The sequence below is a fragment of the Lutra lutra genome, chromosome 9 (assembly GCF_902655055.1).
Source record: "Lutra lutra chromosome 9, mLutLut1.2, whole genome shotgun sequence".
NCBI lineage: Eukaryota > Metazoa > Chordata > Mammalia > Carnivora > Mustelidae > Lutra > Lutra lutra.
In genome coordinates, this window is record NC_062286.1 from 105,561,280 (window position 1) to 105,587,802 (window position 26,523).

A 26,523-nucleotide genomic window follows, 5' to 3' on the forward strand; every position below is an offset into this window, starting at 1 on the left:
ATATGGAACCAGAAAAGACCTCGAATAGCCAAAGGAATATTGAGAAAGAAAGACAAAGTTGGTGGCATCACCATTCCGGACTTCAAGCTCTATTACAAAGCTGTCATCTTCAAGACAGCATGGTACTGGCAAAAAAACAGACACATAGATCAATGGAACAGAATAGAGAGCCCAGAAATGGACCCTCAACTCTATGGTCAACTCATCTTCGACAAAGCAGGAAAGAATGTCCAATGGAAAAAAGACAGCCTCTTCAATAAATGGTGTTGGGAAAATTGGACAGCCACATGCAGAAAAATGAAATTGGACCATTTCCTTACACCACACATGAAAATAGACTCAAAATGGATGAAGGATCTCAATGTGAGAAAGGAATCCATCAAAATCCTTGAGGAGAACACAGGCAGCAACCTCTTCGACCTCAGCCACAGCAACATCTTCCTAGGAACATCCCCAAAGTCAAGGGAAGCAAGGGCAAAAATGAACTATTGAGATTTTATCAAGATCAAAAGCTTTTGCACAGCAAAGGAAACAGTAAACAAAACCAAAAGACAACTGACAGAATGGGAGAAGATATTTGCAAATGACATATCAGATAAAAGGCTAGTGTCCAAAATCTATAAAGAACTTAGCAAACTCAACACCCAAAGAACAAATAATCCAATCAAGAAATGGGCAGAGGACATGAACAGACATTTCTGCAAAGAAGACATCCAGATGGCCAACAGACACATGAAAAAGTGCTCCACATCACTCGGCATTAGGGAAATACAAATGAAAACCACAATGTGATATCATCTCACACCAGTCAGAATGGCTAAAATTAACAAGTCAGGAAATGACAGATGCTGGTGAGGATGCGGAGAAAGGGGAACCCTCCTACACTGTTGGTGAGAATGCAAGCTGGTGCAACCACTCTGGAAAACAGCATGGAGGTTCCTCAAAATGTTGAAAATAGAACTACCCTATGACCCTGTAATTGCACTGCTGGGTATTTACCCTAAAGATACAAACGTGGTGATCCGAAGGGGCACGTGCACCCGAATGTTTATAGCAGCAATGTCTACAATAGCCAAACTATGGAAAGAACCTAGATGGATCTTTCAACAGACGAATGGATAAAGAAGATGTGGTATATATATACAATGGAATACTATGCAGCCATCAAAAGAAATGAAATCTTGCCATTTGCGACGACGTGGATGGAACTAGAGGGTATCATGCTTAGCGAAATAAGTCAATCGGAGAAAGACAACTATCATATGATCTCCCTGATATGAGGGAGAGGAGAGGCAACATGGGGGGTTAAGGGGGTAGTAGAAGAATAAATGAAACAAGATGGGATTGGGAGGGAGACAAAGCATAAGTGACTCTTAATCTCACAAAACAAACTGAGGGTTGATGGGGGGAGGGGGGTTGGGAGAGGGGGCTGGGGTTATGGATATTGGGGAGGGTATGTGCTATGGTGAGTGCTGTGAAGTGTGTAAACCTGGCGATTCGCAGACCTGTACCCCTGGGGATAAAATATATGTTTATAAAAAATAAAATTAAAAAAAAGAGTAATAATGAACAGAGAAGAGTAATAACGCTCTGAATAGCTTTGGATCCTCTGTCTACCTGTCCCACTTTAATCCCCAAGAATTTGTGCCTTCTGTATTTTTAAATGTTCCCCCCCCCCCAAAGCCTGGAGCCTTTTACAATCATGTATAGTATGGGTAACAATATTAAAAAATATAAGGGTACACTGCCAGTATAAAGAGTGAGAAACAGTTCTCACTGAGAGCAGCCTCCTTTTTTACTCCACATTAGTTAAGTTACTGATTTAAAAAGCAGTCTTAAACACCAAGACATTATTGCTCAAGTCCATAACATCCAGAGGAGTTGACATGGAGCTTGTAGAAGGAGCATTTCCAATGTGTGACAGGCTCTGCCAGTGCTGAGGCCTCGTCACGTAACCTCAAGTGGGGTTTCTGAAGTGGAGAGCTGTCTTTGGAAAAGCTATGCAGTCATGGTAAATGTTTGCTTGTTTGCCTTCCTCCATTAGCTCATAATCCCCCTCAGTGAGAATGACAGAAAAAAGGAAGATTTTGGCAAATGAGAAAATGGGGTTTGTAATGGATCATCCTGTTCAGGGGTCTGGTGAACTGTCTGTATAGGCACACATAGTAATAGCATTCATTTTGTAGGTGGTGTGGTTTCTATGGCAACTATTAGACTTGACCATTGTAGCATGAAAACATTCATAGATGGTACACACACGAGTGGGCATGGCTGTGTTCAAAAAAAAGTTTATTTTCATAAAAAAGTGCAGGGCCAGCAGTGGTTGCTGATGACTAATCTGGTTGGATCCTTTGTTTGTTTGTTTTTTTAATAAAAAGGAGCACAAATGTGCCAATAAGGCCCATGCTCTTGGCAAGGTCTAGGGAAAGTTCAGACTAAAAGAGCAAGAAACAGAATGAGGGAGAACACAGTAGCATTTATTGAAGTTAAAACACATACACATTATAAAACTATACATTTTATATGAACTCATACAAAATAAAAGACAAAATAAACACATAATGATTTCTTTAGGGAAGATTAGGAAAAAAGGGAGTGGAGAATTGGAATAAATAAAAGAGATAAGGAAATAGATTTTGAAGGATGAATGGTTATACTGTGCTTTGAATGGAGCTTCCAATGACCCAAACTGTGCTGCCGACACTCCTTAAATTTAAAGGCACAAAGAGATTGAAAATGAAAATTAAAAGAATGTAAATAGTAAACATTAGAGAAGTGGAATGACTCTATCAATAACATAGATTATAAGGGGCGCCTGGGAGGCTCAGTTCATGAAGTGTCTACTTTCAGCTCAGATCATGATCCCAAGATCATGATCCCAGGATCATGATCCCAGGGTTCTGGGATCCAGCCCTAACTGCTCAGTGGAGATTCTGCTTCTCCCTCTGCCCCTCCCCCCAGCTCATGGTCTCTCTCTCTCCCTCTCAAATAAATAAATAAAACCCTTAATAAAAATAAAATAAAATAGATCTTAAGACAAGAAATATTATTGGAGGTAGAAACATCTCAACAATAAAAATTTAACACACCAAGAATATATATTACAGGGGTGGGGGATGGGAGGTTGGGTGAGCCTGGTGGTGGGTATTGTGGAGGGCACATATTACATGGAGCACTGGGTGTGGTGCATAAACAAAGAATTCTGGAACACTGAAAGGAAATTAAAAATAAATAAATAAAAATTCAAAAAAGAGAACATATATTATAAATGTATACATATCTAATAAAAAAATCTAAAATACATGAAACAAACTCTACTAGAATTGGAAAGAGCAATAGAAAATTCACTGGCTATAGTTAGAAGATTCAATACCCTATTCTGAATAATTATTAGAACAGCTGGGCAGAAAATTAACAAAGATATGGAAGACTTGAACAACATAGCAACTAACTTGAGATAGATGGCACACTCCACTTGATGATTACAAAATACAGATTATTTTCCAATGCACATGTAACATTCTTTGGGATGTACCACATGCCACACTGAAGAATAACACTAAATTTAGATGATTGAAATCAAAGTATATTCTCCAACCAAACTGGATTTGGTATGCTTAAAAACTAGTTTACCATATAAATATAATGTCAGGACACATTTTTTGTTTGTTCAAGACAAGGGTGAACTGCCCCATGATTTAAACTTTATAAATTTCCTGTATTCAGTTTATGAGTTAGGTTAAGTTACCACTGTTTACATAACCAGTTTAAAATAAAAAAAAACTATGCATAAAAATTTAAATTTATGTATATACATGGTGAGATAAAATAATAATGGATGTCTTTTTAAAATTTTAAACTTTATTATATTTTTATAAAGCTATAGATTTAACTAACTTGTAATTTCCCAATCCTTATCTAATCTTAAGATCTTAGACAAATGAGTCAGTTAAGTTCTGAAAGCTAGAGAAGTTTCCAAAAGCAGACACAAAACACTTACTGATAAACATAATTTCTACTCTTACTGTTTCAAGCAGCAATTGATTAACAATGAAATATACAATTGTCTTTGAATGACATCTATCTCATCCAAATTATACAGACAGAAATAAATATGTATGTTTTTGTGTGTGAGAATCCATCCACTTCGATTGTTAAAATGATGTGTTTATAAAAAAAATAGTGAAACAATTCTTGTTTTTTGTCCTGTAGTTATTGTTTGTGTTGGTTATTTGGATTAAAGATGATATTAATATAGGAGCACCTGGGTGACTCAGTTGGTTGAGTGTCTGACTCTTGGTCTCAGCACAGTTCTTGATTTCAGGGTTGTAAGATCTTAAAAAAAAAAAAAGGATGATTTAATATAAATGGCTAACTATTAAGATATAAATAATATGTGTCAAATACATATGGATTACTGCGTAAGAAATTTATAACAGCTCATTCATAGGATAAATCTAATATGATAGCTATGTTATTAAATATACTCATAAATTAATAAAGCTACAGTAAAAGTTTAAATAATTACCTCTTTATATACCTGTGTATGCCTAAGTATATACATATAAAAGTACAATAATAAATATTTTGCTCCAAATTATTACATAAGTAGTGTAGAACAGGAATAAACTTGTATGCTTTTATTGTGGAGTTTCTTTTCATAACTCAATAATTCTGTTAAGTATTAGTATTTTCTTTACACTTTCATCAGTTTTTAAAAATTTGTTGTGTTTTACTTAATTTCATTCTTACAGTTGTTATTGTGTATTTTCACAATGTTCTAAAATTATTTTTGATTTTAGATAGTTATGATTTATACTCTCTTCTGTGCTGTTAGTCTTTATTTTGCCCTTCCAAAATTCAGAATAATAATTTTATAATTTTACTGTACAAAATAAGGGGAAATAGGAATAATTAGATTTGTTAAAATTCTTCAGATTTTAGGTAATTCAAAGCTATAATAAGACTTTGTCCTCCAACCTTGGTATTTAAGAACAACCAAAAAAGACAAAGGAACAAAAGCAAAAATGAACTGTTGGGACTTCATCAAGATAAAAATCTTCTGCACAGCAAAGGAAACAGTCAACAAAACTAAGAGGCAACCCACGGAATGGGAGAAGATATTTGTAAATGGCACTACAGATAAAGGGCTGGTATCCAAGATCTATAAAGAACTTCTCAAACTCAACACCCAAAAACCAAATAATCCAGTAAGAAATGGGCAGAAGACATGAGCAGACTCTTCTCCAAAGAAGACATGCAAATGGCTAACAGACACATGAAAAAATGTTCAACATCTCTAGCCCTCAGGGAAGTGAAAATCAAAGCCAAAATGAGATACTTTACACCAGGTAGAATGGCAAAAATTAATAAGACAGGAAACAATAAGTGTTGGCTAGGGTGTGGAGAAAAGGGAACCCTCTTACACCGTTGGTGGAAATGCAAGCTAGTACAACCACTCTGGAAAACAGTATGGAGGTTCCTCAAGATGTTAAAAATAGAGCTACCCTACAACCCAGCAATTGCACCAGTAGGCTTTTACCCCAAAGATACAGAGGTAGTGAAAAGAAAGGACACATGCACCCAATGTTCATAGTAGCAGTGTCCACAATGGCCAAACTGTGGACGTGTTGGGTCCATTATCAAAGGAAGGAGACTGAGACAAAGTGAAAGTTATGTAAAACTTTATTCTATGCCAAGCATTAGAAGTCTGACTGGCCAGGGCCGCCTCCGAAGAGACCGACCACCCCTTGGTATGTGGCTTTGGCTGATTGGATGTCTCCTACCTGTGTGTTTTAGTAACAGTTACCTGGAACTGATATCAATAAATGTTGAGGCGTTTATTAAACAAAATGGCCTTGTTTTAGGTGTGTGTTTTAGCAACAGTTACCTGGAACTGATATCAGTAACTGCTGAGGCATTTACTAAACAACAACAAAAAAATGTCTACCTAGGCAATATGGAGTCATATGGCTAAGTAGGCCCAGGCAAGCCCTAGGGGTTTAACAGGTTTTTAACGTGGAATTGGCCCCAACAGAAGGAGCCCAGATGTCCTTCAACAGATAAATGGATAAAGGAGATGTGGTTTATATATAAAATGGAATATTACTCAGCCACCAGAAAGGATGAATACCTACCATTTACATCAACATGGATGGAGCTGGAGGATATTATGCTAAGTGAAATAAGTCAATCAGAGAAAGACAATTATCATATGGTTTCAATCATATGTGGAATATAAGAAACAGTGCAGAGGATCATAGAGGAAGGGAGGGAAAACTGAATGGGAAGAAATCAGAGAGGAAGACAAACCATGAGAGACTCTTGACTCTAGGAAACAAACTGAGATTTGCAGAAGGGGAGATGGGTGGAGGGATGGGGCAATTGGGTGATGGGAATTAAAGAAGGCACGTGATATGATGAGCACTGTGTGTTATCCACAACTGATGAATTATTGAATCCTACATCTGAAACTAATGGTGTGCTATATGTTGGCTAATTAAATTTAAATTAAAACAAAACAAAACAAAAAACCCACAGCCAAAAAAACAGAAACAAAAACAAAACAAGCAAACAAACAAAAACCAAACAAACAAAATACAGCCCATAAAATGAGACAAATCCAAAAGAGAGCTGATCTCCCTAGGTGAATTGTATATAAGTAGAATGTTTTTTTTTTTTTTAAAGATTTTATTTATTTATTTGACAGACAGAGATCACAAGCAGGCAGAGAGTCAGGCAGAGAGAGAGGGGGAGGCAGGCTTCCTGCAAGCAGGGAGCCTGATGCGGGGCTCGATCCCAGGACCCTGGGATCATGACCTGAGCTGAAGACAGAGGCTTCAACCCACTGAGCCACGCAGGTGCCCCAGTAGAATGTATTAATTGAACTATCTTTTAATAATTGTATACTTTTCAGGTTATAAGAAGCAGGCTCATGTTTAAGCACAAATATTGAAACAATAACTGTTTATCAAAAAAATTAAAAAAATTTTTTTTGCAGGGCGCCTGAGTGGCTCAGTAGGTTAAATGTCTGACTCTTGCTTTCTGCTTAAGTCATGATCTCGGGGTCCTGGGATCAAGCCCCCAGTTAGGCTCTGTGCCCTGTGTTGACTCTGCTTGTCCTTCTCCCTCCTTCTCTGCTTCTCCTGGGGCGCGCTCTCTCTCTCAAATGGATAAATAAAATCTTTTTTAAAATTTGCTTTAGGATTCTAGATTCATAAATCCCTTTTGCTTCTTTTTCATGAAAATTCTGAACAAGTGGTAGGAGTATGGACTCAGTTATGTGAAAATCATTAGAGATCTCCTGCTTATTTTAGTGTTTAGTGGCCAAACCATATTTAACTTGTTTAATATGTACAACAGCAAAATGCATGAAAACTTGCATTGATTTAGGGGAAAAAGAAAAGAAAACTTCCATTGATTTAGTTCTAGGGCCCCCACGACATTTAATGACTTCTCATTCTACCCAGACTCTTTTTCTTTTTCTTTTTTTTTTTTTTTTACATTTTAAAGCTTTATCATACTTGAGAAGATATAAAAATACACAACATTAGCACCTAAAAAAACATTAAGATTTTAAAACTGGCTACATTTTCAACATGTTCCTTCTGATATATTTTTCTAAGATTTACTAGACTAAAATCAGACCTCATACTAGCTTTATCAACCTTTCAAAAACAAAGAAAATAGTTAAGTAGTTTATGTATTTATTGTTCCTAACATATCCAGTTATGGCAAGCCTTGGAGCCAAGCCTTCATAGGCAAGCCAAGTCGTGCTGTGATTTGACTGCCACATCACCCACTCTTCCTTCCCACTAAACTCTGAAGAAGACAATGTATAAATCCCCTCAGAGATTTCTCAATGATAAATTCTACAGATGCCTACTAGTAGCACCTGGTTCTGGTTCTGGAAGCTCTTGCTCCAGGCATCAAGAGGTAATGAAGCAAATGGCTATGTGGTAGGGTGGTATGGCCACAAGGCCTTGGGCTGTTGTCAGTGAATAGTTCACATCATCATCAGGAGTTACTTGTTTTGGTTCTAAAAAATTTTTTTTTTTCAGTTTTCAAATAGTGATAGTAATAATAACCATTAACTTTGAAGTCCCCAAATGAGACAGATGAAGTTCTCAAAACATTTTCAAAATTATTGTTCTATCTGAAATAAGTTACAGTCTAAAAAAAGAATGTCCATGGAATAACTTGAAGACCTAGACTTTTTATTAAAATATGTCAATACTTAGTTGATGAAAAGAGCAACTTCAGGATTTCCAGAGAGAACTATATAATCCCATGACAGTCTGAGTTTTCATCAGGCAATTCTTACAGCTTTCCATAGAAATTTTCTGAAAGAGAAAAACATAGCATATTTATTGTATAGGTACAAAGGTTTTAAAAGAACAACATCTGAACAAATGTGGCTATGAATTCTAATCAATAAAATTACCAAAGTATGCCAGAGGATTAACAAGAAGTGCAATCATCAGAGAACCACAAGTAGCCATTGACCATTACTATATTATTGTGGGCACACCACCAGCCCAGAGAAGACTTTGGGGGAGAGCCTGTGTTGTTCTGGCTGAAAATGGTCCTGTCCCTTCACCAAAGTGCTTGGACAGTAGAGAAGTCTTAGTCACTTATGCTCAGAGGCTACCCACGAGGTCTGGGCCAGGGGGTGGTTACTGCGCACAGTCTCACACCTGAAGGCATGTAATGATTATCTTGAGAGGACTTCACATGAACACAGAAACCCAGTTCTTTGACAGTGAGTCTCTTTGCCTTTATGCTTTGGTTCTTTAAGTTAACATAATCTAGATCTAATGGTAGAGGCACAAATTTCATTTTCTCTCTCTCATGTCAAAGGCAATGTAATATGCTGAGGACATCCAATATGCATCTGGGAACCTCTTCTGTTTTGGAGTCTGGTAACACCATGCCCCATGGAATGTTTCACAGAGGACTTGGTGTAAAAGAACCACTGGATTCACACCTGCCTGAAAGCGATGACCACCTATTTTACCCACTGCTGCATCATTTTAAAATCTGACGACTGTCCTTTCTTTACCTGAGGAAAAAGAATCCAACAATTATACAATATCATTTTGGGAACTCTCATTCCTCAGTATGGATCTTCTAGATGAGGTAACTTTGATTTTATTTTGGTTTTATATGGCTCATACTTAAAAAAAAAAAACCTGAAAATCACAAAGCTAGGTATGCCATCAAAAACTTGAATTTGCCCTTGACATATAAGCTTCATCCAGAAATTAAATATTACATATGGCTAAATTAATTGTCTTTACCCAAACTTGTAGGCTGACAGAAGATAAAGAGGTAAACAGTTATATTGAGAGTAGGTATGATTTTAGGGTAGCTCATGATTTCAAAATGCTTTAGGAACAGAGATGTCCTGGCCAGTATAGGACCGTGCTTTGGAGACACTGGGATGCTTTGCTCCTACCTAAACTTATAATAAGCCATAATGGAAGTAGAGTTTTTAAAAAATGCTTCATGACATTATCCACAAGAGCATATGGTATTACTGAGGATGTTTACGGTATTGTCCCACCTGCTGATGACACAACCCCAGAAAGACCACAAAGGTGGGACATAGGCACGGTAGAGGTTTAGCCTTCTGGAAAACTATGGCAATAATGACAGGGGGAAAACTATTGCTTGATTTTGTACTTTGGGCTAGGAGAATCTTAACCTGTCTTTGCAGTAATGAGGACACATATTTCATGGGCACTACTGTTAAGAACTCTGTAAGCCTTACCTTTTATTCAGAAACTCCATTTTATTATCCATAAACCTCAGGGAAAGTAAAAAGAACTAACAGAATTCTAAAACCATAATGATGAAACCTCTCAAAACCCCTCAAACTTCTTAGGCCTTATTCCCATTAGGCTTGATGGCAACAAGATCAATTTCTCATAGGTCTCAGAAGTTATCTCCTTCTGCATTAATAACAGGCTGCCTCAGGAGTTTAAGAATTACTTCCAATTCAAGATTTACCATCTTATATGCCGATATGAGTAATTACTCTAGGGAACTCATACAATACCTCTGACTTTATCACCAATAGGTACAATTTCTAAAACAGGCCCCTGAAGAAGTTGCTGCATGATCTGAGACATGGAGGTTTGGGTGTCTGAAAAAGGCACCAGAGAAAAACTCCTTGAACCTCAATGGGAAAAGATTTATCAAGTACTCTTGAATGACTGTCACAGTGAAACTCCAAGATATTGGTCTTCAGGCTATGTCCCCAAACTTAAAAGACTTATTCCTGTCCACTGGATGTCCATTCCATCAGGACACTTGAAACTGAAGGTTCTTAGGAATTTTCTGGATGATTTTGAGTGCAAGACCCAAGATGTCTGAATCAGATAAATTTTCTGTTTTTCAGTATCCTTTTCCTTCCCTCTCTCTACGCTAATCAAATCACACCCAGTGTTTTCCTCTGTCATTCTCTTAATATGATCTCCCTCAACTTCATCTTGTTAAGTTTGACTGCCCCTTCCCCACACCATGATCTTTTACCATTAAAAAAAAAATAAAATACTTTGGCATATTTTTCTCAGACCATGTTTTTTGTTCCTTTAAACACTCAAGGTAAATTTTCTTATACTGATCTTTCTGGTACATGAGCTTCTCTCCATAACTGATCTTAAATTCAGTCTTATAAAAACTGGACCTTGACCCATGTCAACAAAATGTTTCTGTGAAAGCCATAACAACCCTCTCAGAAAAGCCTAGTCCAGTTGGGACTAATATTGGACTGAGTTTGGTCCAATAGTCAGATACGCTCTTGGCTGTTTTGCAGGAACTGATGAATTCCTTGGGGAATAGAATATTTGGTCAATGGCATTGCAAAATAATACTTATAATCCCAGTATAGTTCATGCCCCAATAGGATCTACTGCTTATGGGGCCATCAGACTTAAGTACAAAGATAACTTAGTGTGTCTTGACAACCACATACTAATCCTGCATATTCAAGATAATTTTTATAGATTATCATATATTTAAAACTACTACCCCTCCAATGGATTGTGTTTCTCTGAACAAAAAAATATCCAGAAACCTCCAGAAAGAGGCAAACAGAATCTACTTGGGAGAACTCCAAGAGGCTTAAGTGACTTTTTCATGCACGGTATTTGCATCACAACCTTCACAGTACAGATAATACAACTAGAAAAGTTGCATCAAGTCCAAAACTTACTTTTGACACTAGCAGATGTCATGAGTTACACAATTTGTTCTCTGGAAACCCTACAAACCAGTTTAAATTTATTAGTCAGAACCACAGATAATCATAAAGACGTGAATTTTCTCTTAACTAACCACTAGAGAATTTGTATTGTTGCCAACACTTCTTGCTGGACGTACGTACTCCAGCCAATGACACAGCCTGTGATTAGGCTAACGGAAAACCTAGCTTTTCACCACCGACCTTGTTGGATTCCAGGATTTTCTGGCCTCAGTTTGATGATTAGGCCCCTGTGCACAGCCTGTTGAAAGGACTAATTACCATTTCTGTTTCTGGTAACTGCCAGCAATACAGTCAACTGATACATCCCACCCAGAGTCTTCAATGCTCCTTCGAAGTCAGGGCCATGTCAGTGGATACAACGACTCACTCTGCAACAAAACAGCAGGAGAGATTACCTACAGGCAGCACACTCTGGACAAACAACTGACCAGCGATGTCTCGACAACAGTGAAGATCATCAGTTTATGTCCTGAAACTTGACAGTCTGGCCTTGGCTGAAAGAGATACTGAGAAAGACGCAGCCCCTGACATTTGGGAACTGGCCTGGCGCCATCTGTTAGGCTCTGCGCTGCCAGGAGCAGATGTGGCCCTCACAGCTAGGACATAACACTCTCTTGTTCAGTAGAAACAATTTCACACAACAGCAACATTAGAGAAGGCCATGTTGCAACTCCGATGGTCAAGGCAAAAAGAAAACCACTCTGTAGTCATGTCTGAATGCAGTCTGAAACATGGACATAGTCCAAACCACAAAACTGAGCAAACACCCTTCCAAATTGTATATAAGATTTTTCAAGCTACTCGGTCATAGATTTGACTCTACTTCCTGCCGGCATCCATTGCAGAGCAAAGACCTGATTCCACAAACCTGTCCCTAAAGCACCCAACTCAGGCCCAAATCCTATTGTGTCCCTTCCACGATGCTCTTACTCAGGACTCCACATTTCCTCTTGGTGTTGTCCTTCATTTCGTTGAGAAATAAATTCAACTTGTTCAATCACAAGTCTGTTCCTGGTGGTCTTTGGCTGGAGGACATTTACAGGGTAGAATGAAGAACCCTTCTGAGGGTATGTCCTTGGGTACCTGGCTAGACACACTTCCAAGGACTGGTTTCAAAAAAATTAAAACTATTACCAAAGAGGATGACCCCAAGTCACAAGTTCAAGTTGTAACCTCCCACTGATTGAACTGCTTATTTTATTATCCTTTGTGGTGTAAATAGTTAACATGAACAATTTAGAATATCATGATTGTGTCATTCCATTAAAAATATTTTTATTTATAAAATCTTCATGCGATTCTGACGCAGAGATCAGGATGGAAATCCTTTATCTGTGCCAGTGGGACTCAAGGGAAGGTCTCGGTTTCATTACAACTTTGCAGTAGGAAGTCCTTGTAAAATCTTTACTCACTATCTCCTTGGGCCCTAGAATAGTGCTTTAAGGTCTAGGAGCACCCCTGAGGCTCAGAGAAATCATCTGCTCAAAATCAGAGTAGTTGATAAATCATAGTAAAAATAATAAGAACTAACATATACTGAGAACTCCCTGAGCTATGCACCGTTCTGAATCCTTTGTGACTTTAACCTCACAACCCAAAAGCAGGTACTATTATTAGCTTTGGTGGCTAAGGGGGACACTGAGCTACACAGATACTCAGGAAACCTGACCCTGGTCTCTGAGCTAGGAGGGGATTATGGAGCTGGGCACTGGGGCATTTTGGTCCAAGACCCCTGCTCCTACACACCATGATCCAGGGCCCAGCACGAACCTGGCCCAAACCCTGTCCTTCCACGTAAGCTCCTCTTTTCATTCGTCTCTCCTTCTTGAATTCCCCTCTTGGGAAGAGACAGGACAAGGTGAGGGCAGTGAGTGGCACAGAATATTGTACCATCCAGCCCTGGCAGGGGTGCCTTCAAAATGGGACATTTCTCCTTGATGCCCAGTTCTCTTTTGCACAAACCTATGGGATAAGAGCAAAGCTGAAGCCAGGGGTGGCTCACATGCCTGACTTTGTTCCTGGTGGAGCCTGAAATTCCTCTGAATATAAGAGAGTTTCTCCCGGACTTATCTACCTGGTCCCAGGGGGAGACGGATGGCTCCCAGTCAAGCCTTATGCAATTAATATCCTTCTCCACCCATGAAAGTTGCAATGGGGTTGGTTCCCAGAGTATGTCTGCAGGAAGCCTGGTTCTCTGTAGCTTTTACTGTTTCTGAGACCCTGGGCCCTGAGCAGGGGCTGGACCAAGGCAAGGGAATAATGACTATACATGTGCCATCAGCATCCCCAGAGAAACTGGTGTTTCTCTGCCAAAAAAAAAAAAAAAAAACCTTTTCAGGAGAAAAATCATAACACATGTAACCAAAATCCAATTGCCATTCCTGTATTCCTTCCCCAGAGTTGACCTTGATCTTGAAGGCAGAGCACATCATGACTTGGTATTTGAATACTCTTATTACACACCCCTGTCGGTGAACAATACCTCAAGTTGTCTCCCATTTTCTAGGCCTACACATCAATGGCCTCACAGTTCATGTCCCTTCCAGGTCCACTTCCTCAGGAATTCCTACCTTTGTCTGGGTAGTTTGTCCCCACTGGTCAGCTATAGGAAAGGGAACACCTACATCTGTCTGCCGATAGTGGTGCCCAATATTTATACAAGCAGAGAAGATCAGTGGGTTGGAAATTTTGGGTTATCATGACTCGGTGCCTTAAGGGCACATACAGAGACCAACAAACAGAAGGCCGGGCCCACCTGTTCCCAAGGAGGGGCAGTAGTCCAGGCTGATTCTGTGCAAGGCTGCCCCCTTCTGGAACAGGCTGCATTTCTCCAAAACAAACAGACCCAGAGAGCAGAGGCGTTTTCTCAAGATCTCAGACAGTCTGAGCAGAACAAATCCCAGGTCCCCAGCTCCTGACACCTGACCCAGTGCTCTCTGTGCTGAATCCCGGGGCCTCTTGATGTGAGGATCCAGGCGGGTAACAGCAGTATGTTTCTTTTCCCCCTTCCTCCAGCAAAGGGCAGCAGTTTCTATATAAATTGTCATGGTTGATGATTTCCTGACTGCTTCAGGGAGGCTCCAGCAGACTGCAGACCTTCTTGGGCAACGACTTACCTGGCTCCTGGGAGATAGGTCTGTGTCCTGACTTCAGATTCATCACCCCAGGCTCTAGAATTCAGCCCAGGAATATGAGTCCTCTGCTTAAGAATGGTAAACCCTCCCCAGACCTAGGGAATGAGTCTAAACAATCGAAACCAATCATTGGGTCCCCATTCTTCTTGTTGGTGAACATTTCTGGGACACCGGGCAGGGACCCTCACACCTACATCTGCTGGAAGGTATCTGGAAGAGGTTTCTTTTCCTTCCTTTCTTTGTTTCTTTCTCTTTCTTTCTTTCTTTCTTTCTTTCTTTCTTTCTTTCTTTCAGATTTTATTTATTTATTTGACAGAGAGAGATCACAAGTAGGCAGAGAGAGAGGGGGAAGCAGGCTCCTTGCTGAGCAGAGAGCCCGATGTGGGGCTCAATTCCAGGACCCTGAGATCATGATCCGAGCCAAAGGCAGAGGCTTAACCCACTGAGATACCTAGGTGCCCCTGAAAGAGGTTTCTGGTGGGGGGATGGTCGGGGAGGCTCACAGAAATCAACAAAGAAAGAAAGAAAAGCCCCCTTTCCCTCTCTTCCCTGTTGTGTGGCAAGGAGGTGGTTCTTGGAGCTACTGCAGGCCTCTCCACCCATGAGGGAAGGTTCTGCTGACACCCTGTGGGGTGGGGGGAAGGCTGTATATCGGAAAGCATTTTGGTCCATGAAGGCACTGAGCTGCCAAGCCATTCCAGAGTTGCCTTCATACACTGGTGGAAGACAGTAAGGGGTGTCCCTTCTGAAATCAGGGACCCTGGTTTCCTGTCCTTACTTAAGAAGCGCCAGTGGATACTCTGGGCAAAGGGTCAGTGTCCTCCCAGGCCTGGTGGCCGTGGTGCAAAACAAAAGCGGCTACTCTGGAGGCTGGATGCTGCTATTAGCAGAGGCCCTTCTGAAATTGCTAGAACTCAAGGCAATCAGTGGTGATTGTTAGTGTCCACAAGCATTTATTATGCACTTGTGCATAAAGCTCGGAGTCCATAAAGAAAACAAAAGGAGGGGAAGAGAGGAAGACATTGGCACGTGGCCTGGAAAAGTACAGAAATGAAAATACAGGGGCGCCTGGGTGGCTCAGTGGGTTAAGCCGCTGCCTTCGGCTCAGGTCATGATCCCAGGTCCTGGGTTCAAGCCCCACTTCGGGCTTTCTGCTCAGCAGGGAGCCTGCTTCCTCCTCTCTCTCTGCCTGTCTCTCTGCCTACTTGTGATTTCTCTCTGTCAAATAAATAAATAAAAAATCTTTAAAAAAAAAAAAAAAAGAAATGAAAATACAGACATGACCAAGCTTAGGCTGACCTCTTGTGGCTGAGACAGAAAAAGGCGTTCCACTAAGAAAGAAATGGTGCAGTTGGGGCAACTGCCCGGATGGGGGGTGTCGGGGGGCCGCGGCCTGGAGTCGGAGAACAGGAAATTTGAACCTTTCATTCCACCTTCATTGTTACTCATCACCTTTATTATTATATGTCACATTTCTTCGGTAGTCTTTTTCAGCATAGCTATAAGAAAGTAATATTTAACTTTAGTGACATTGATGAACTTATTTCTGGCTAGTAATAAATTATTATTATAGCTATTTATGCTTCCGTTAATAAGCCATTCACCTAGTGCCATTAGATGAGCCCTTTCTTTAGATGGTCAGCATAACACAGGAGTCTTGAGTGATTTGTACAGCTAGCCAACCTGATGTTAAGAAAATGTGCCTTGTACATTTCCTTCTTCATGAGCAGACCAGCAGGGAAGACCTGTTCCCATTTTACTTAGAGGGAACCTAGTAGCAATGCCTGAGGTCACATTGCCAGCAGGTGCTAGATGAGGCCTTGCATACGGGTCCCTCAGACCCCAGGGTCCAGAGGTGGAGCTCATGGTCATCACTTCCTTCCAAACAAGCAAGATCTGCACGTTGCCTCATTTAATCTTTAAAACCACTGTGTAAGGGGACGCCTGGGTGGCTCAGTTGGTTAAGCAGCTGCCTTCGGCTCAGGTCATGATCCCAGCATCCTGGGATCGAGTCCCACATCGGGCTCCTTGCTTGGCGGGGAGCCTGCTTCTCCCTCTGCCTCTGCCTGCCATTCTGTCCGCCTGTGCTCGCTCTCTCTCCCTCTCTCTCTGACAAATAAATAAAATCTTTAAAAAAAAGAAAAAAACCACTGTGTAAGGTACTTAATGTTATGCTCACTTTATAAGTGAGGAAGCAAAACTGAGGGTCATGGACGTTGGCTCTGTGGGAATCTGAGCCTTGGCCTATTTCCAAAACCCATCCTTGTCATTTGTCTCCATTTTTGGAGATTATCCACTGTCTTGCCATCCTTCTCCCCCGCACTTCCCTCCCTTTCTTGTATACGCCTCTCTTATATCCCAGGCTCCTGAGAAATTGTCTTTGGCATTTGTTGCTGTGGTTCTCCTTGAAATATTAGTTGATAAAGAGCTATCATTTTTTCCCCAGGGACATTTGCATTATAATAGATAAGGAGCTTCGAACACAGAAAGCTTGTGGGATTGAAAGGAAACATGTCAGACTGTAAAAAAATATATGAGCCCGGGACATTTGGGGAGCAGGTAAACAGAGATCTCCTTTAAATAACCCCACAAAGATGACACTGTCCTCTGCAGCCTGGGGCTCCCAGACATCAGATTACATATCTGGTGTAATTGAAAATCCAACTGGAGGCAAGCAGTTGTTTACTCAGCACCCTGGACAGATTTAGCACTAGACCAATGCACGTGCCACCCGAGAGGAGCCGGAGGCAGCTCCTAAACCAAACAGAGGGGTTCTCCCCACCTGTCATTTTGAAAACATTGTTATATTTGTTATATTGCTATAATTCCAAAATACAAGGGGCCAGAACATTTTAATTCCAATTGATTCGCAGTTTTCATTTTTCCTAAAATATACTTGAATAACAGCAGACTGGTTTATGATATTGTCCTCAGCAGAGAAGCCACTCATGGGGCACTTACTAAGGTCAGGACAGTTCTGCCCTTGACTCCAATGTGATGGCTCTCTTCCTCACAGCAAGCAGTCCTCTGAGGCTGGGTGTCCTATGATTTAACTCAGTTCTGTCACTGTCTACCTGGAGATGACATCAGATCCCACAGGTGAAGGGCTGAGTCCCACAAAACTGCTCTTCACTTCAGACACGAGTCACAAGTCCAAACTCTCACCTGTGCTTCTGGCCAACAAGCTAGACTTCAAAGGTTTCCAGGAACCCCGCCTTGCATTCCATTCATTTGCTGGAGTGCTCACAGGACTCAGGAAATTTACTTACTACATTACCGGTTACAAAGGTATTAAAGGGCACAATTTCATAGCCAGAGGAAGGGATACATAGGGCAAGGTATGGTAGGGACCTTCCATAACTACTCTCCCCAAGTCTCCCTGCATTTATGAACTGGAAAGGAAGCTCTCAGAACCTCAACCTTTTGAGTTTTTCTAGAGGTTTCATTACATAGGCATGATGGATTACATCATTGGCCATTAGCTATTGAACTTGATCTCCAGCCCCTCTCATCTCCCTGGAAATCAGGGGGTGGGACTGAAAGTTCCAATTCTCTCATCACAAGACTGTTCTGTGGCAACTAGCCCCATCCTCAGGTGCTTTCCAGAAGTTGATGCATTGACATAAACTCAGATGTGGTTGAAAAAGGCTTGTCATGAATACTAAGACACCTTTATCATTCAGGAAATTCTAAGGGTTTTAGGAGAGTTGTGCCAGAAACAATGGGGATGAAGACTAAATACATATTTATTACAAATCAGAATATCACAGTCAGGCGACCAGACCCCAGGTTAAGCACTGTTGCTAGATTATTTGATTTAATCCCAACACCTATGAGGTATATGGATATCTCCATTTTACAGATGAAATATCTGAGTACCAGAGGGATTAGGTGGCCTGTATGGGCTGTAGGATTGGAGCTGGCATCTGAGTCTAGACATATTCATAGTATTTACCTCATTTTTTGGGTAGTAAAATGAAATATCAACTCTGATATTTCAGAAATTATCCTTTTCCCTCTGTGGTAGTTGGTAATGTTGGGAGGAAAAAAATTCTTCCTCTATCCTTCAAGGTCTTCCAGCTAGACTAAGAATTAAACTTAACTCTTAATTAATTCTTAAACTTAATTGGCAGGACACAGATTAACAGGACAAAAAACCCCCAAAATTTTATTGCATGAAGCCCTAATAATAAAACTGGGACCTCAAGAAATGACTACAGCAGATAGTTTTTGTACTTTTTAAATTGAGAGACAATGACTCTGTAAGGAATTGACAGGTCAAAGGAAATTTAACTTTGGGAACTTCAGTTACGGAATTGGGGCTGGGATAGTGAAGTTTTGCTAATTTTACTAAAGAACACGAGGGCTGTTTATAAAGGCTTTCAGCCCTGAATTCCCCATCTCTGGTGATGAGAATCTCTTTTTACTTCCTGGTACAGAGAGGGTAACTTTCATATGGGAAATTTATTTTCTGTATCCAGGGGGATAGAGGAGGGTCTGAGTGTTCTTCTTACACAGGCTGTCTCTTACTTAACTTTTGTTTAAAATAACCACTATGCTAAAGTGGTGCATTTTGGGACAACCTGCCCTTGGCCCCACAACAAGAAGGGTGGACAGAGACCTAGAACAGGTATTTGGGTCCCCTTTGTTAATTAGAGTTGTAGTTAGTTTCCCTGCATTGTGAGGGGGTCTCTCTCCTTTACTGTCCAGTGGTCTTAAGTTGGAGCCCCTTTGGGTAACAGAAGATGTTTCTGAGAACCCTGGAGGGGGGGCGGTACCAGAGTGTTCCTTAGGCCCACTTGTGCTCTCAGCACCTCATGTTGCACACCAAGGCTCACCTCCTCCTTCTTTCTGCCCCTGTAGGGTTGTAAACCCCTTTTCCTCTTTGTAGTTATTCTCTCTGGCCCATTCTGCCCAAGAATGTGGACAGCGATGATTCCCTAAAGAACAATTAACACATGGCTTTTGAGTCCAACATTTAAAGATAATATAAAGAAATTACAATGCAGAAAAGGGAAAAAAAATAAAATACCAGATTCCCTTTTCTAGAATTCAATAACTTGCTTCTACTTGGGGGCCCTTCCTGCCCTCCTCCCTCAAGAGTCCAAGTTTTCAAGCTTTTCCAGAGTACAAGACTGCTGAATCCTGTCCAGAAAACAAAACATCAGTTCCCATCATAATAACCTGTAAGGGGAGCATGGTACTGTGAAGATGGTGGCCCTTTATGTTTCTAAACAGGAAGCTTCTTTCCCAGGACACATGGTCTGCATTTAGCTTGACCTCACCTATGGAGTGTTTCTCCAGGACACTGGCCCCAGCTTATGTTTGATAACCATCTGAATGACAGAAAGGGTGTGCTAAAAATTGTCTTCTCTGAAAACCAAGGAAGTTGGCCCCCAAGACACCTTTTGTTTCTACCTTTAGAACCACAAGAAAGGCATGCTTATGATATGTTGTTTTTTCTTAAATTATGGCTGTATGTTGGGGGCAAGCAATTGAATTGCTCCAGGCTTCTGCCTGCAGGTAGTAAAACATCTCCCACAAACTCTTCTGGGCTTAAAATAAGGAAGGAATTAAAAAGCATCTTGCAAACAATCAAACACTATAAAGGCAAGCCACTACTGTTTCCTTTTGTTTTTGGAGTTGCCTGGCCCAATCCTTCTGCACTTCATGAATGGGAGCCCATTAGTTATCAAGGGTAGTTTTATTTACATGAAGGGATATTGGAAGAAATATGCCCAAATTAATCTTTGCATCTCCTATTAATATTTTGAAATATCTGAATAAGGTTTTCAATTGTGTATTTCTGTGTAAATGACACCTCTCTCCTCTTCCTGAGCAGGATTTTGTTTGTTTGTTTGTTTTAATTCAAAGAAGAGATTTTTATTTATTTTTTAATTTAATTTTTTTTTCAATGTGGCCATTGCTGCTATGAACATTGAGGTACAGATGGCCCTTCTTTTCACTACATCTGTATCTTTGGGGTAAATACCCAATAGTGTAATTGCAGGGTCATAGGGTAGCTCTATTTTTAATTTCTTAAGGGATCTCCACACTGTCTTCCAAAGTGGCTGCACCAACTTGCATTCCCACTAACAGTGTAAGAGGGTTCCCCTTTTCAAAGGAGGGATATTTAAAGAGAAAAAAATAATATTCATCCTTTGAATGAAATCTAGGTTCTCCTCACCCTTTCCACAAGGCAAGAATCTTAAAAATTCACTAATGATTTTTGATGAGGGATAGAAGCAGAAACATGTCCACCTTTAGCCAGGAAGGCAGCCCTATAGCCTGCACCGTTCCAATAAGAATAAAAACGGTGCTGGCTGCTACATCCTTACAGGGTCTCATGACTGCCTGTACATCTCACTGGTAGTTAATACTGAGCCGAATGATAAGCACCAGAGAAATCTTGCAGAAGTAGTTTTACAAGTCGAAATTCGAAGAAAACATTTATAATCGAATGTTCCCTGCACATTCCCCCCTCCTTGAGCACTAAACGTATAACCACCAGCTTGACACAGCAGAAGTGCAGCTGTTTCAGCCCATGGGCCCTGTCCTTGTGCTATAATAAAAGCAACTTTTTGCACCAAAAACATCTCAAGAATTCTTTCCTGACCGTTCCCTGGGAGCCCCACATCAGTTTGTATGTATTTCTGTATTTATAGTATGCTTTGAGAAAAGATAACTTTAAAAAAACCTATACTAGTCCTCTACACTCTACCCCACAAAATGAAATACTACACACACATACACCCAGCAGCTTGTAAAAAACAGGAAGCCAATCCCAAAGAAACAAAAATGCCTAATTCTTTCTGCACATTTGTGAATAGTGTGAGCAAAAGTGTGAAAACTTTTGCTCAAGAAATAAAAAATCAGTGAGCCTGGGAAACTCCCAAAACATGATGGCAGGGACACTGTAAGGAAAAACTCGAGATGCTTAGATGCTTACTTTTAGAGCAGTGTTAGTTCCAGTTTTCTGGATTAAGTTTCAGTCTACAGCAGTTTAAGAACAGATTTGGCATCATTTTATCTGCATATATGGACTTACTTGTTGAAAGAGATTTCATATATTTTTGTAGTTATTTTTGTATATTTTTAGAAATATCACATCATATTCTTGGAGGACTTTTTAAAAAAAATGATTTTGTTTGTTTATTTATTTATTTATTTGAGAGAGAGAGAGAGAGAGAGAGAGAGAATGGGGAGAGAGGCAGAGGGGGAGGAAGAGGGGGAGAGAAGTTGAAACAAACTCCCAGCTGAACATGGAGCCCAACTCAAGGCTGAGTCCAATTTGAGGCTGAACAAACCCTGAGATCACCACCTGGGCCGAGATCATGAGTCAGATGCTTAACCCAGTGAATCACCCAGGCACTCTATTCTTGGAGGTCTTAAGTCAGCGTTAACTACAATATTCCCTGATCCTAGTCTGAACCCTCCTGACATACGCTAAAATTCAGCAAGGTGTAGCAGAAAGACTTGTAATTAGAGCAAGGAGCACCTGTGTTATAATCTGCCCCCACTTAGTGCTGAAAGGACCTTAGATGAATTGCATGACTTCCCAGGCTGAACCGTGTAATTCTGAGTCTAAATATCTGAAGTTAGGTCAGATTTCACAGGTTAAGGGCAAACTCCTCTACAAGACGGCCCTCACTTCAGATACCAGCCCAGAGCTTGGGGGTTCCCAAGCCGCCTGCACTTCTGACCCACTGGCTACAAATTCAGGAATTCCTGTTGTGCCCTGAGGCTTGATAATTTGCTAGAATATCTCACAGATTCAAGAAATTACAATTGTGAGCTTTTAAATAAAGAATACAAATGAGGAGCAACCAAAAGAAGAGAGGCACAGGCTGATGTCTGGAAAGGTCCCAAAGTGAAATTTGCATGTCCTTGGGACACGTTCCCCTCCTGGCCCATTAATGTGTGATCAACAACTAGGGAAGCTCACTTGAGATTTGGGTGTCCAGATATTTTATTGTGATTTCATTATGTAAGTATGACTGATTAGCATTGGCCACATGATTGCATTCAATGGCCAGACCCTCTTCCCTCCCAAGAGGCTGGGTTGATATCATGTGACCCTCCAATACCATGGCTGGTCTTTCCAGCATGGGCTGTCCCCATCCTGAAACTAGGGATCCACCAGAGTCACTTCATAAGCATAAACTCAAGTATGGCCCAAGGGGTCCCACCTTGAGGAACAAAGACATTCTTGGTACTCAAGAGTTTCCAAGGTTTAGAGGTTCCTTCCTAGGAACCAGGAACAGTCTATTATATAACAGGCTGTTTGCTCACAGAGTGTTGATGTGAGGATTCTATGAAATGAGGAACTGTAGAATACAGGACAGCTTTTCACAATTCTAGATCTATCTCTAGAAATGAAAAAGAAAAGATGCAGGAGTTTCATTTATATTTGGGCATCTTGCTGGAATGCCAAAAGGAACTGAGATGGCTACATAAAATTGGAATGTTCCCTGACTACTGAAGCTTGTAGGCACCAAGGGCAGGCCACCCCAAAATGGTCCACTTGAGCATAAAGACTATTGTTGAGGTGAAGGCAATCGAGACCCTGCGGGCACAAGAGAAACTTTTACCCCCTTACCTACATAGAATAATCTAAATTAAGGGTCTTTCCCAGATAATGGTTATTGCCAGAGATGAATTTTTTCTAAATGACCTATCTGTATGGCAGGTGAACATCTAATTAGCAAACATCTGGTCTTTTTTTTTCTCCCATGAATTGCATTCCTTCCCATTGAAGTCCCAGACCCCTACCCCTTTGTCCTTAGATCAGTTTGACATATATGTCTCATTTTGCCTGTCTTTGAATTTCATGTCTACATGTATTCTCATAGGTACAAAATTAAGTTTGATTTTCTCTTATTAATCTGTCTCACAGCAATTTGATTCTTAGTCCAGTTAGAGAGACAAGGAAGGGGGTGGGAATTTCTTCTTCTTCTACAAGCTCCATAGCCTGCCTTTGAAGGAGAGGGTCCATGCCGTTCTCAGTCAGGTGCAACTGTGGGATGGAAGGTGAGATAATCCTTTCCTTATACTCAGCAAGGTTGAGTTCCTGTGAGACTGGAAGTGAAGGGGGTCAGTGCCACCCTTACTCTTGCCTCAATAGTCACAATTCACAGATCCTGCTTTTACTTGCTAATCCCTGGACTTCTCTGACTGAGGATGTTCTCTGTCCACCAAAGCCTGTTTTTGCTCACTGGAGATGCCTGCAATTCATGAAAAAGAGCAAGGACTGGACTCAGGTCCTCTCAACCCCAACTGCCAAATCTAGAGTTCCTCGATAGCTATGCCCCTAGACTAGGAGGTCGTCCAGGAAACTAAACCTCTATGCCTTTGACTAGTATATCCTGCAGGAAGGCAGAGAGAGGGTGCTCACTCAAGGGAGGGACTAGACTATAAAGACTGTTGAAGACAAGACCAAACCAGCCTGTGACCAGTGCTGAACTTTCACCAAATTTCCTCCTATTTAGTATTATAATACTAAAAACTTTGCTCAGGGGTGGAGTTGTTTTTGTTTGTTTGTTTGTTTTGTTTTGTTTTTTAAAAGATATTTATTTATTTATTTATTTGACAGAGAGAGAAATCACAAGTAGGCAGAAGTAGGCAAAGAGGCAGGCAGATAGAGAGGGAGAAGCAGGCTCCCTGCTGAGCAGAGAGCCTGATGCAGGGCTCAATCCCAGGACCCTGAGACCATGACCTAAGCCAAAGGTGGAGGCTTAACCCACTGAGCCACTCAGGTGCCCTAGGGGTGGAGATTTAACATGCTAATGAAATACATGATCCATATAAGAACATGTTCTGTCCACTGGGTCTGCACACCCAACCTCACCTATCTCCCTGCCCCAACATGCCGAGATGTCACTCCTTTCCCACTTCACCCCTTCTAAGAATTTTCCCTGGCCTTTGTTTAGGGAGCTAGCCTGAAGGACATTGTCCCCTGGTGCTCTTTCCCTTGTGCTCCAGCATAAGCCCTAATAAAAGCCTCTCCTGGAACTCCTGTTTGGCTTCTAGGCAATTTCTACTGTTTTGAGGGCCCAAGGACTCAGGTTAGTTCCACATTTCAGTGACCATGAACGGGCTCTGGGGAGTCTTTCTCTCCCTATGAGACAGGGTCTGGGACCCTTCAGGGCAGACTGACAGATGAAACCGCATCGCAGCTGACATGCGGCCACCTAAACATTTGTTCCAGTGTCACGTCCAGGCACATCTGTCTCCAGGGTCCCGGGATTCCCCCTACTCTCATCCAGCCAATACGTTTCCCTTTTCCCTTCCTTCTCTCCTCATTCAAACTCCCTCTTCTTTCCCACACTCTTTCCCCTCCTTCCTACCCTCTCTGGGGTGGCCCCAGACCTCTGCATCTTCACTGCTCTCAGCTTGTGCCAACGTGCTCCCTTGTGCTCCCGCTGTGCTCCCCATCTGCTCGCTCTGGTCAGTAACTGACCAGCAGAGATGGGAGGGCCTGCCCCACTGCCTGTAATGGCTGTAAGTCTGTGAGTCCCAGGAAACATTCTTTTTTTCTCTTTTCTTCTTCTTTTTGGGTAGAAATGGTTGACTCCCCGGGGCCTGATCACCCAGGAACAGGTGAACAGATTCGTCTCCCTGCACTGGTTCCTGTTTGGTCTCTCTGCCTGAATAGACACCCTTGATGAAAGCAGGCTGGAGTGGTATTTCTTTCTTTTCTTCTCTCTCTCTCTATTTCCCCCTTTCCTTCTGCCAGCTGTCTGTCGCTGCTTTACCCACTTCTGGCCTTCAACCTGGAAACTACCCATTTTGGTTCCCTTATGAAACTCCTGGGTTTCTCCATCCTCTGTCCCTGTCAGTGAGGAGGAGAACAGTACAGAGGTCTTTGTCATTTCATTAGCTGGAATTGTCACCTGGTTAGATCTCATTGTTGTCTCCATGAAGGCTGCCTCAATAATATGTGGGCACAGGCTCTTTCTGACCCTAAAATCTGTTTCTTCTCTCTCTATTTGGTTTAGCCACTAATTAAATTGTTCCTCATCCCCAAAAAGAGTTGGGTTAGGACTGAGCAGGACATGGATTTGGTGTAAGATTGGAGAAATTCAGAGGCCTGCTCGTACATGCAGTTCAGCACTGCAGGAACCCCTCCTCTCCTACACTTGTTCCTCTCTCCCTTCTCTGCAGCCTCATTCCCATAGTAACTGGGCCAGGAGTTGAAGTCCATTTATAGCCACGCTGGGTCCCAGAGGCTCCATCCAGTCCCTGGTCCTTCAATAGCTAGAATACCAGGTTTATCCATAGTTAAGGAAAATGCTCAGGGAATCTCAAAGGACTCCCCCTTGGGCTGGGGAGTCTTCTTATTAACTGGGACCAGTTCGAATTAGATGGCTTAAAGAAAAAGAAATTAGTTTTCCTTGGTAACATGGTCTAGCACTCAAAACACTTTGGATGATGGAGAGAAGTGGCCACCAAATGGGTCCCTTAACTTTGACTTTAACTTAACTTTAGCTACAACTGTATCTGTTTTGTAAACAGTGTCAAAAGTGGAGAGAAAGCCCTTAGGTACAACCTTTATGAAACTGTATCAGGACCCACGCTTGCATGACTGTGCATGTGTCATGCCCCATTCCTGCCCCACCCCCAAAGGATTCTGAGCCAGATTTACTTACAGACCCTCTTTCTTGCTGCCACTGCATCCTCCCCAAGTCAGAGACATTCCTCAGAGACCATCTGGCTATCCTCAGCCTCCAACTTCAATACCCCCTTCAGCCCCTAAACACCTACCTTCCCATAGTCCAGTTCCTAAAGACCCAGAACCCTCTAGACCAGAGTCTTTCTTCCATGGGACTCTGATCAGGCTCCAAGTTATCTCCCTCCTTTGTCTCTATCTCCTCTGGGAGGCTGTTAATGGGCAGGGTGGGGGACTGGGGCTGGGGAATGGCTAGAGTACATGTCCCTGTCTCTATGGAGATTTAGGGATATGCAAAGAAAGGTTTGGTAGAGTTTCAAAAAAGTTTAGGGATGAGTTTGTCAGACTGGGACTGACCTTTTCACTGACCTGGTCATTTTAGCACTCTGTTGCACCTCTGACAAGAAAGGTCTCATCACAAAGAAGGTTAGAGAAGGTGCAGATGACTTGAT